Below are 13,473 nucleotides of genomic sequence, written 5' to 3' on the forward strand. Positions count from 1 at the left end.
TCAAAGATTAATGCAAAGTACTACTGTTTTCTATTCAATTCTTCTTATTTCTCTTCTAAGATATCCATTCGCACCAAAGAACGTGATGAAGGTGATGATTATGTGTGACGCTCATCATCCTTCTCCCTTATGAACGCGTGCCTGACAAACACTTCTGTTCTACATGAATTAAGCTAGAATGAGTATCTCTTAGATCTCCTAACCAGAATCTTCATGGTGTAAGCTAGAATGATGGCGGCATTCAAGAGAATCCGGAAGGTCTAAACCTTGTCTGTGGTATTCCGAGTAGGATTCAATGATTGAATGACTGTGACGAGCTCCTAACTCGCGATTGCAGGGCGTTAGTGACAGACGCAAAAGGATAGTAAATCCTATTCCAGCATGATCGAGAACCAACAGATGAATAGCCGTGCCGTGACAGGGTGCGTGAGCATATTATTCACTGAGAGGATAAGATGAAGCCATTGACAAGGGTGATGCCTCCAGACGATTAGCCGTGCCGTGACAGGGCATTGGATCATTTTCCCGAGAGATGACCGAAAGTAGCCATTGACAGTGGTGATGTATTACATACAGCCAGCCATGGAAAGGAGTAAGACTGATTGGATGAAGATAGCAGGAAAGCAGAGGTTCAGAGGAACGAAAAGCATCTCCATTCCCTTATCTGAAATTCTCACCAATGAATTACATAAGTATCTCTATCCCTATTCTATTATTAAATTTCGAAAACTCCATTATCACTTTATATCTTCCTGACTGAGATTTACAAGGTGACCATAGCTTGCTTCATACCAACAATCTCCGTGGGATTCGACCCTTACTCGCGTAAGGTATTACTTGGACGACCCAGTGCACTTGCTGGTTAGTTGTATCGAAGTTGTGACAATTATGAATTAAGATCAGAGCACCAAGCTCTGGAGCCATTACCAGGATTTGTTCGAGCCTGGAGATCACAATTTCGTGCACCAAGTTTTTGGCGCCGTTGCCGGGGATTGTTTGAGTTTGGACAACTGACGGTTCATCTTGTTGCTCAGATTAGGTAATTTTCTTTTTGTTTTCTTTTCAAAAAAATTTTTCAAAAATATTTTCAAAAATCTCTCATCTGTTTTCGAAAAAAAAATAATAATAATAAAAATGTTTTCAAAAATTGGATTCAAAATTTTTAAGAATGAATTCTAGTGTTTCATGAAGCATGTGAAGCCTGGCTGGCTGTAAAGCCATGTCTATTCCTTTGGGAATGAGTATGTCAGGCATGTCATATCTAAATTACATGCTGAAGCTTGGCTGGCCATTGGCCATGTCTAGTGTTTTGGACCGGAGCTTTCATTGAAAGCTTGGCTGGCTAGTGAGCCATGTCTAATTCCTGGACTGAAGCTTTAGACTAAGAATGCAAGATTCCTGGAATTCATATTAAAAATTTTGGAATCCTTATTTTCCTTTTTTCAATTAATTTTCGAAAATTCAAAAAAAAAAAATTAGAAAATCATAAAAATCAAAAATATTTTTGTGTTTCTTGTTTGAGTCTTGAGTCACATTATAAGTTTGGTGTCAATTGCATGTGCATCTTGCATTTTTCGAAAATTCATGCATTGATAGTGTTCTTCATGATCTTCAAGTTGTTCTTGGTAAGTCTTCTTGTTTGATCTTGATGATTTTTTGTTTTGTGTCTTTTCATGTTTATCATATGCATTCTTGAATTCTTAGTGTCTAAGCATTAAAGAATTCTAAGTTTGGTGTCTTGCATGTTTTCTTTGCATAAAAAAAAATTTTCAAAATTGTTTCTTGATGTTCATCATGACATTCAAAGTGTTCTTGGTGTTCATCTTGACATTCATAGCATTCTTGCATGCATTCATTGTTTTGATCTAAAAATTTCATGCATTGCATATTTTTCATGTTTTTCATAAAAATTTCAAAAATCAAAAAAAAAAAAATATCTTTCTCTTTTTCTCTCATCAAATTCGAAAATTTGGATTGACTTTTTCAAAAATTTTTAAAATCAAGTTGTTGCCAATGAGTCAAATCAAATTTTCAATTTGAAAATCTTATCTTTTTCAAAATCTTTTTCAAAAATCAAATCTTTTTCAAAATTCTTAGTTATTTTCGAAAATTCCAAAAATATTTTTCAAAAATCTTTTTCTTATTTTTATAACAAATTTTCGAAAATAACATAATCAATTAATGTTTTGATTCAAAAATTTGAAGTTTGTTACTTGCTTGTTAAGAAAGATTCAAACTTTGAGTTCTAGAATCATATCTTGTGATTTCTTATGAATCAAGTCATTAATTGTGATTTTAAAAATCAAATCTTTTTCAAAAACTAATTTCTATCATATCTTTTCAAAAATATCTTCTCATCTTATCTTTTTCAAAAATATCTTTTCAAAATATCTTTTCTAACTTCCTAACTTCTTATCTTTTCAAAAATTGTTTCAACTAACTAACTAACTTTTTGTTTGTTTCTTAACTTTTTCAAAATCACCTAACTAACTCTCTCTCTCATTTTTCGAAAATATCTCCCCCTTTTTCAAAAATTTCTTTTTAATTAACTAATTATTTTTATTTTTATTTTTATTTCAAAAAAAAAATTTTCGAAAAATACTAACAAATTTTCAAAAACCAATTTTCAAAAATCACTAACTCCTTTTCAAAACAATTTTCGAAAATTATACCTCCCCCATCCTATTCTATTTATTCATTCACATCCTAACATCTCATCTCACATCTCTTCCATTCGTACAGTTGTGTTTCTTCCTTTACATCACATTCTTTATCTCCCCCTCTTTTCTTCCACTCACAAAGGGATCCCTATACGGTGGTATAAAGGATCTCTATTATTATTATCATTTTCCTGTCCATTCTTCCTTGTCATATGAGTAGGAGCAAGGATAAGAACATTCTTGTGGAAGCAGATCCAGAACCTGAAAGGACTCTGAAGAGAAAATTAAGAGAAGCTAAAATACAACAATCCAGAGAAAACCTTTCAGAAATTTTTGAACAGGAAGAGGAGATGGCAACCGAAAATAATAATAATATAAGGAAGATGCTTGGTGACTTTACTGCACCTAATTCCAATTTACATGGAAGAAGCATCTCTATTCCTGCCATTGGAGCAAACAACTTTGAGCTGAAACCTCAATTAGTTTCTCTGATGCAGCAGAACTGCAAGTTTCATGGACTTCCATCTGAAGATCCTTTTCAGTTCTTAACTGAATTCTTGCAGATATGTGATACTGTTAAGACTAATGGAATAGATCCTGAAGTCTACAGGCTCATGCTTTTCCCTTTTGCTGTAAGAGACAGAGCTAGATTATGGTTGGATTCTCAACCCAAAGACAGCCTGAACTCTTGGGATAAGCTGGTCACGGCTTTCTTAGCCAAGTACTTTCCTCCTCAAAAGTTGAGCAAGCTTAGAGCTGATGTTCAAACCTTCAGACAGAAAGAAGGTGAATCCCTCTATGAAGCTTGGGAAAGATACAAACAGTTGACCAAAAAGTATCCTTCTGACATGCTTTCAGAATGGACCATCCTGGATATATTCTATGATGGTTTATCTGAGTTATCAAAGATGTCATTGGATACTTCTGCAGGTGGATCCATTCACCTAAAGAAAACGCCTGCAGAAGCTCAAGAACTTATTGACATGGTTGCTAATAACCAGTTCATGTACACTTCTGAAAGGAATCCTGTGAATAATGGGACGCCTATGAAGAAGGGAGTTCTTGAAGTTGATACTCTGAATGCCATATTGGCTCAGAATAAAATATTGACTCAGCAAGTCAATATGATCTCTTAGAGTCTGCATGGAATGCAAGCTGCATCCAACAGTACTCAAGAGGCATCTTCTGAAGAAGAAGCCTATGATCCTGAGAACCCTGCAATAGCAGAGGTAAATTACTTAGGTGAACCTTATGGAAACACCTATAACTCAACATGGAGAAATCATCCAAATTTCTCAGGGAAGGATCAAAAGCCTCAACAAGGCTTTAATAATGGTGGAAGAAACAGGTTTAGCAATAGCAAACCTTTTCCATCATCCACTCAGCAACAGACAGAGAACTCTGAACAAAATGCTTCTAATTTAGCAAATCTAGTCTCTGATCTATCTAAGGCCACTGTAAGTTTCATGAATGAAACAAGGTCTTCCATTAGAAATTTGGAAGCACAAGTGGGCCAGCTGAGTAAAAGGATCACTGAAATCCCTCCTAGTACTCTCCCAAGCAATACAGAAAAGAATCCAAGAGGAGAGTGCAAGGCCATTGACATAAGTGCCATGGCCGAACCTGTGAGGAGAGGAGAGGACGTGAATCCCAAGGAGGAAGACCTCCTGGGACGTCCAGTGATCAATAAGGAGCTTCCCTCTAGGGAATCAAAGGACTCTGAGACTCATCTAGAGACTATAGAGATCCCATTGAACCTCCTTATGCCCTTCATGAGTTCGGATGAGTATTCCTCTTCTGAAGAGAATGAGGATGTCACTGAAGAGCAAACTGCCAAGTTTCTTGGTGCAATCATGAAGCTGAATGCCAAATTGTTTGGCATTGATGCTTGGGAAGTTGAACCTCCCTTGTTCATCAATGAACTAAGTGATCTGGATCAACTGACATTACCTCAGAAGAGACAGGATCCTGGAAAGTTCATAATACCCTGTACCATAGGCACTATGATCTTTAAAGCTCTGTGTGACCTTGGTTCAGGAATAAACCTCATGCCCCTCTCTGTAATTGAGAAACTGGGAATCTATGGGGTGCAAGCTGCTAAAATCTCACTAGAGATGGCAGACAGCTCAAGAAAACAGGCTTATGGACAAGTAGAGGACGTGTTAGTAAAGGTTGAAGGCCTTTACATCCCTGCTGATTTCATAGTCCTGGATACTGGAAAGGAAGAGGATGAATCCATCATCCTAGGAAGACCTTTCCTGGCCACAGCAAGAGCTGTGATTGATGTTGACAGAGGTGAAATATTCCTTCAATGGAATGAGAACTCCCTTGTGTTAAAAACTCAAGGATCTCCCTCTGCAACCATGGAGAGGAAGCAGAAAAAGCTTCTCTCCAAGCAGAGTCAACCAGAGCCCCCACAGTCAAACTCTAAGTTTGGTGTTGGGAGGCCACAACCAAACTCTAAGTTTGGTGTTGAACTCCCATATCCAAACTCTAAGTTTGGTGTTGGAGAGTTTCAACAAAGCTCTGCACATCTGTGAGGCTCCATGAGAGCCCACTGTCAAGCTATTGACATTAAAGAAGCGCTTGTTGGGAGGCAACCCAATGTTTATCTAATTCTTATTTTTATTGTTTTTCATGTTTTCTTAGGTTCATGATCATGTGGAGTCACAAAATAAACAAAAAAAAAAATTCAAAAACGGAATCAAAAGCAGCAGAAGAAAAATCACACCCTGGAGGAGCATCTGTCTGGCGTTCAAACGCCAGAACAGAGCATAGTTCTGGCGCTGAACGCCCAGAATGGGAGCATCCTGGCGCTGAACGCCCAGAGTTGTGTGCAAGGGCATTTTGCATGCCTAAATTGGTGCAGGGATGTAAATGACTTGACACCTCAAGATCTGTGGACCTCACAGGATCACCTCAGGATCTGTGGACCCCACAGGATCCCCACCTACCTCCACTCACTCTCTTCTCTCTTCTCAATCATCCTCTATTCCCAATAAACACTCTTCCCTATTAACTCTTTACCACTCACATCCAAACACACACTTTCCTTCAAAATTCAACATCTCTTTCCCACCCAATCCCACCCATATGGCCGAATACACAACTCCCATCCATCTCCTCCATATCTTCTTCATTCTTTCTTCTTTTGCTCGAGGGCGAGCAACATTCTAAGTTTGGTGTGGTAAAAAGCATAGCTTTTTTATTTTTTTCCATAACCATTGATGGCACCTAAGGCCAGAGAAGCCTCTAGAAAGAGGAAAGGGAAGACAAAAGCTTCCATCAAGAGTCTATAGCTCAGTGGTAGAACATTTGACTGCAAATCAAGAGATCCCTGAGATACCTCAGGGGATACATTTTCTTCCACACAATTATTGGAAGCAACTAAGGGTGGAACATCAAGAGCACTCCATCATCCTTCATGAAATCAGAGAAGATCTAAAAGCAATGAAGGAGGAGCAGCAAAGACAAGGAAGAGACATAGAAGAGCTCAAGGACATCACTAAGGTGGACTCATTCCTTGTTCTTACTTTCTCTGTTTTTCATTTTCTATGTTATGTGCTTATCTATGTTTGTGTCTTCAATACATGATCATTAGTAGTAGTAACTATGTCTTAAAGTTATAAATGTCCTATGAATCCATCACCTCTCTTAAATGAAAAATGTTTTAATTCAAAAGAACAAGAAGTACATGAGTTTTGAATTTATCCTTGAACTTAGTTTAATTATATTGATGTGGTGACAATGCTTCTTGTTTTCTGAATGTATGCTTGAACAGTGCATATGTCTTTTGAAGTTGTTGTTTAAGAATGTTAAATATGTTGGCTCTTGAAAGAATGATGACTAGGAGACATGTTTTTTGATAATCTGAAAAATCATAAAAATGATTCTTGAAGCAAGAAAAAGCAGCAAAGAACAAAGCTTGCAGAAAAAAAAATAGAAAAAAAAATTAGGCGAAAAAAAAAATAGAAAGAAAAAGAAAAAGCAAGCAGAAAAAGCCAATAACCCTTAAAACCAAAAGGCAAGGGCAATAAAAAGGATCCCAAGGCTTTGAGCATCAGTGGATAGGAGGGCCTAAAGGAATAAAATCCTGGTCTAAGCGGCTAAACCAAGCTGTCCCTAACCATGTACTTGTGGCGTGTAGGTGTCAAGTGAAAACTTGAGACTGAGCAGTTAAAGTCAAGGTCCAAAGTAAAAGAAGAGTGTGCTTAAGAACCCTGGACACTTCTAATTGGGGACTTTAGCAAAGCTGAGTCACAATCTGAAAAGGTTCACCCAATTATGTGTCTGTGGCATTTATGTATCCGGTGGTAATACTGGAAAACAAAGTGCTTAGGGCCACGGCCAAGACTCATAAAATAGCTGTGTTCAAGAATCATCATACTGAACTAGGAGAATCAATAACACTATCTGAACTCTGAGTTCCTATAGATGCCAATCATTCTGAACCTCAATGGATAAAGTGAGATGCCAAAACTATTCAAGAGGCAAAAAGCTATAAGTCCCGCTCATATGATTGAAGCTCTGTTTCATTGATAGTTTGGAATTTATAGTATATTCTCTTCTTTTTATCCTATTTGATTCTCAGTTGCTTGGGGACAAGCAACAATTTAAGTTTGGTGTTGTGATGAGCGGATAATTTATACGCTTTTTGGCATTGTTTTTAGTATGTTTTTAGTAGGATCTAGTTACTTTTAGGGATGTTTTCATTAGTTTTTATGATAAATTCACATTTCTGGACTTTACTATGAGTTTGTGTATTTTTCTTTGATTTCAGGTATTTTCTGACTGAAATTGAGGGACTTGAGCAGAAATCAGATTCAGAGGTTGAAAAAGGACTGCTGATGCTGTTGGATTCTGACCTCCCTGCACTCAAAGTGGATTTTCTGGAGCTACAGAACTCGAAATGGCGCGCTTCCAATTGCGTTGGAAATTAGACATTCAGGGCTTTCCAGCAATATATAATAGTCCATACTTTGGCCAAGAATTGACGACGTAAACTGGCGTTCAACGCCAGCCTTCTGCCCAAATCTGGCGTCCAGCGCCAGAAAAGGATCCAAAACCAGAGTTGAACGCCCAAACTGGCACAGAAACTGGCGTTCAACTCCACAAATGGCCTCTACACGTGCTACACTTAAGCTCAGCCCAAACACACACCAAGTGGGCCCTGGAAGTGGATTTATGCATCAATTACTTACTCATGTAAACCCTAGTGACTAGTTTATTATAAATAGGACCTCTTACTATTGTATTAGGCATCTTTGGTCTCAGTTTTATTCCATTGTTCATCTTAGGAGACGATTGATCACGTTTTAGGGGGCTGGCCATCTCGGCCATGCCTGGACCTTCACTTATGTATTTTCATACGGTAGAGTTTCTACACTCCATAGATTAAGGTGTGGAGCTCTGCTGTTCCTCAAAGATTAATGCAAAGTACTACTGTTTTCTATTCAATTCTTCTTATTTCTCTTCTAAGATATCCATTCGCACCAAAGAACGTGATGAAGGTGATGATTATGTGTGACGCTCATCATCCTTCTCCCTTATGAACGCGTGCCTGACAAACACTTCTGTTCTACATGAATTAAGCTAGAATGAGTATCTCTTAGATCTCCTAACCAGAATCTTCGTGGTGTAAGCTAGAATGATGGCGGCATTCAAGAGAATCCGGAAGGTCTAAACCTTGTCTGTGGTATTCCGAGTAGGATTCAATGATTGAATGACTGTGACGAGCTCCTAACTCGCGATTGCAGGGCGTTAGTGACAGACGCAAAAGGATAGTAAATCCTATTCCAGCATGATCGAGAACCAACAGATGAATAGCCGTGCCGTGACAGGGTGCGTGAGCATATTATTCACTGAGAGGATAAGATGAAGCCATTGACAAGGGTGATGCCTCCAGACGATTAGCCGTGCCATGACAGGGCATTGGATCATTTTCCCGAGAGATGACCGAAAGTAGCCATTGACAGTGGTGATGTATTACATACAGCCAGCCATGGAAAGGAGTAAGACTGATTGGATGAAGATAGCAGGAAAGCAGAGGTTCAGAGGAACGAAAAGCATCTCCATTCCCTTATCTGAAATTCTCACCAATGAATTACATAAGTATCTCTATCCCTATTCTATTATTAAATTTCGAAAACTCCATTATCACTTTATATCTTCCTGACTGAGATTTACAAGGTGACCATAGCTTGCTTCATACCAACAATCTCCGTGGGATTCGACCCTTACTCGCGTAAGGTATTACTTGGACGACCCAGTGCACTTGCTGGTTAGTTGTATCGAAGTTGTGACAATTATGAATTAAGATCAGAGCACCAAGCTCTGGAGCCATTACCAGGATTTGTTCAATATCCCAATGCAAAGAGCAATAGAAAATAAAATCCTAAGAACTATGAATGTGTAGAGAGAAAACCTAGAGGAGGAGTAAAAATAGATCTAAAAACTAAAACTATGTAGAATGAATGTTGTCTTGGTTTCTGCATGTCCTCTGGCTCTAGTCTGCTTTTCCGGGCCGAAAACTGGTTCAAAACAGGGCCCAAAATCGCCCCCAGTGATTCTGCAGATTATGCAGATCGCGCACATCACGCGATCACGTCATTCATGCGGACGCGTTATTCGGCGTTTTGCTTTGCCACGCGGGCATGTCATCCACGCCTCTGCGTCACTTGTGCTATCCCAATCCGCGCGGTCGCATGAGCCATGCGGCCGCGTCACTGCGATTTCCTCTCTTTCGCGCGGTTGCATGAGCCATGCGGCCGCGTCACTTCTCGCTGGTCATCTCCTCAATTTCTTGTGTTCCTTCCATTTTGCAAGCTTCCTTTCCAATCTCTAATTCATTCATGCCCTATAAAGCCTGAAACACTTAACACACAGATCACGGCATCGAATGGAATAAAGGAGAATTAAAATGCGTAATTAAAAGTCTCTAGGGAGCATGTTTTTAATCATGTAATAATTTTAGGAAGGAAAAAGAAATGCATGCTAATCATATGAATAAGTGGGTAAAAATCATGATAAAACCACACAATTAAACATATTATAAACCATAAAATAGTGGTTTATCAACCTCCCCACACTTAAACATTAGCATGTCCTCATGCTTAGTTGAAGGAGATAAAACAAATGAGTAGGAACATGTAAAAACTCATGCAGTGCAATGCAACCCATATATGTAAATGCAACTATATGATTCTTGTCCACTTGATCAATAGTAAATAAGCTCTTCAAAACAATTACAAATCAAATTCCACTAATTCAATTCTCATGCAGTAAGAACAGATAAAAATGCAAGAAGGTAGCTCATGAAAGCAGGGAACATAGAATTTTAAGCATTGAACCCTCACTAATGATGTATGTACGCTCTAATCTCTCTAGTGTATAGGGCAATCAGTCTATCCTTCTCTAATCATGCTTTCTAATTTTTGTTCTTCTCCTAATTAATCAACAACATTTAATATACCAATGCAAACATCATGAGGTCTTTTCAAGGTTGTAACGGGGCCAAGGTAAGGGTAAGGATACACATATGCTTAAGTAAGCTTATAAACTGAATCTTTAATTAACCTAAGCTTTAACATAACCTATATATATATTCTATATAGCTTTAGAATTCATACCTAGCTACCCAGAATTTCCCTTTCACATTCCATACTCATGTATCAACTTTTTATTTTAATTTTATCATACGTGCATTGATCTTTGAATTCTTAACTTAACATTGGGGTAATTTTGTCCCCTTATTTATTTATTGAATATTTTTGGGTTTTTTTTTCATAAGAATAAAAATAAACATAGCTTATCAATGCACGTAGATTTTTAATTTTTATAGTTTCACATGAGTAGGTATCCAAATTTCCATTATATTATCATGACACATTCCCTTATTATCTTTTGTTCCCACAATTTCCCATACTTAATTAGCACACACAATTCTATCTTAAGCTAACCAAAGATTCAATTTGGGATATATAATTATTTTTCCGCTTAAGGCTAGTAATGTGATAAAATATAGAACAAATGGGATTTAAAGGCTCAAAGTGGCTAACAAAGGTAATTGAAAGGGTAGGCTTAATTTGGATAAGTGAGCTAAACAATTAATGGCCTCAATCATATGCAAACATATAAATATAATAAACATTGGACATATAGGATGAAACAAAATATAGATTGCAATCACAGAGAAGTAAACACACAAGAATAAAATAATTATGGTTAAATAATGTAACCATGCATAAAGGCTCAAATCTCACAGGTTGTGTGTTCTTTAGCTTAAAAATTCATGTTCCAAATACAACTTCAAGAAAATTTAACATAAAAATTTTAATTAAAATTAGTGAAATTTCGTTCCAAAGATAGAGTCTTAGAAGAAACTTATTGTCTTTTCAATCGAGTAGAACATGCATGCAACTAATCTATTACTATGCAATTTATCCTATTCTATAAAAGAAAAACTAACTAAATATCCTAATTTATTGGTGTTTAGGGAAGAGAAATTACCTCCGGAAGTCAGGTACTGACCGACCTCCCCACACTTAAGGCTTTGCACCGTCCTCGGTACCATCTGTCAGGAACAGGGGTGGGCTGGTAGCAGTATCTCCACAGTCGAGACCATCATGGCTCCCTGTGCTGGTAAAGGAAGTGGAGTCCGGAGTGTCTGAGTCCTTGAATTTTCCCATGATCAGCTCCTTAAGGTATGTGAATCGGCGCTTGTGATGGCGCTCTCATCATAGCTTTGTGTTCCTGCCGATCCAACCTTTCGAGTATCTGATAGAGCAGTTGGTCTGTTGTAGGTGCTTGTGGTACTGAAGAAGGAATGTCCTGAGCCGGTTCAGTGGGCTGGCTTGTAGCGGCTGCTGAAGGTCTGATATATTTCCCATTAGGGACATATTGATCATCCCGTGGAAGTATGGCTTTGGTGTCCCCAACTCTGAAGGAGACTCTGGCTGTTGAGACAAGATCTGAGACCAAGGCAGGGAAAGGTAAGTTGCCCGCGATTTGTACGCGTCCCATGGCATTCCGGATGTGTCTTGGTAGGTTCAGAGGTTGATTAGTAAGGATGCACCATAGTAGAACGGCCATGTCCGCAGTGAAGGAGGACTCGTGAGTGCTCGGAAAGACGTAATGGGACATGATCTGTGCCCATACGCGAGCCTCCAAGGTAAGTGCTGAAGCCGATATTCCCTTAGGGTAGGTACGATGGTATCCATAGATCCAATGGCTGCCAGGTAGTGCGATAACTCTGAGAACAACGTCCCAGTTAAATTGGTACATCTGGCGCTTGAGTGCGACTTCTTGAAAGGCATCCAATCCTTCTGGAACAGGGGAAAGACCTAGAGCTTTTTGAATGGCCTCTTCTGTAATAGGGACTTGCTTCTGACGGACAAAGACAGACTGCAGGGTTGGCAGGTGGAAGTTGGAGTAGAACTCGACTACCCAAGAAAGATTAACCTGCGTCGGCTGTCTCTGTAGGAAACCCCATTGTCGTCGTTCAATTTGCGGCTCAACAAAAGTAGCAATATTGGGCGGGAGGATAAGAAGGTATTCGTTATTGTAACACCTTTCTGCTAGGATGGGGAACATCTGCTCACAGTAGCGATTGGGAAATCGCGCAGCGTCCTTTGCTGGGAAGGCTTTTTCCTTATCATCAACCTTTATGATCCTCTTAATTTTCTTTGTTGAGGGCTTTTCTGCAGTAGAAGAGGGTTCTGCCACTAATGCTCTCTTTGTTCCTCTTCTTGCTGGTTGTTTGGGAGTAGCCTTCTCTTTGCCTTTCTTGGTGGCCATTCTGAAAAAAGGGAAGAGAAAGTAAATTAAATTCAAAGAGATAGAGCAAGGAAGAGAACGGAAAAGGGTGGTTATGAATGCACAGTAAAATGTAAATGATGTTAACACATGGTCATGACTACATGTGAAAAGTCATCAATGGAAAATAGTTAGTGCACATGAGGACAAGTGAATGCAAGGTGTTTATTGGCATGCTGGCAAAGGCATGAGTAGCATAGATCAAGCATCACACGTTTGTATTGACAATTAATTTCAATTAATACAATAGTAAATGGAATTTGTGAAAAGCAAGCATTGAATAGTAGGATAATGTAGAAGAATGCATAATGCCATATGGGCTTTTTTACAAACACATAGCATGCATGAAAATTAAGGTATAGAAAGTATTAAATTGAACATGCAAGCAAACCTTTAAAAAGTAATATATAATTGCCAAACAAATTTGCAACAATCCACAAGCATATAATGAGAAATAATGACTCAAATAAATTTCTAACACCAAGTAAAAAGGAAAAAGAAAGAAAAAGAAAATATGAATAATGAAAGTAAAAAGAAAAGAAAAGAAGATAATATATAAAAATAAGAAGAAAAATAGAAAAGTAAGGAGGGAAGAAGAAAAAGAAAAACCTTGTTAATGGGGGTGAGAGAGAGAGAGTAGAAAAACATGTGATGTATATGAAAAACATGTTTCCTATGCTTTAAAATTAATTATTTTAACTACCTTTATTTCCATTCGATGCCGTGATTAGTGTGTTGAGTAGTTTCATATCTTCTAAGGCAGGAATGACTCAAAGGATGGAAAGGAAACATACAAAAAATGGAAGGAAAGCACAAAACGGAGTTTTTGGAGAAACTGGCATCCACGCGATCGCATGGGCGACGCGGACGCATGCCAAGCGCGAATCAACAACGACGCGGCCGCATGACTGACGCGACCACGCGCCTTAAGCAAAACACATATGACGCGGCCGCATGACTGACGCGACCGCGTGACAAGAAAAGCTCCAAATGACGCGAC

At 38.5% G+C, this 13,473-nt stretch overlaps 1 non-coding gene across 1 annotated transcript; it reads right to left on the bottom strand.

The window, feature by feature from the left end:
• Positions 1-3,406: 3,406 nt before the first annotated feature.
• On the bottom strand, positions 3,407-3,514 carry LOC148565138 (small nucleolar RNA R71). The gene has a single exon (XR_015885009.1). It is a non-coding gene; the product is annotated as a small nucleolar RNA R71 (small nucleolar RNA).
• Positions 3,515-13,473: the final 9,959 nt, after the last annotated feature.

The sequence above is a fragment of the Arachis ipaensis genome, chromosome B5 (assembly GCF_059453495.1).
Source record: "Arachis ipaensis isolate K30076 ecotype BB chromosome B5, ASM5945349v1, whole genome shotgun sequence".
NCBI lineage: Eukaryota > Viridiplantae > Streptophyta > Magnoliopsida > Fabales > Fabaceae > Arachis > Arachis ipaensis.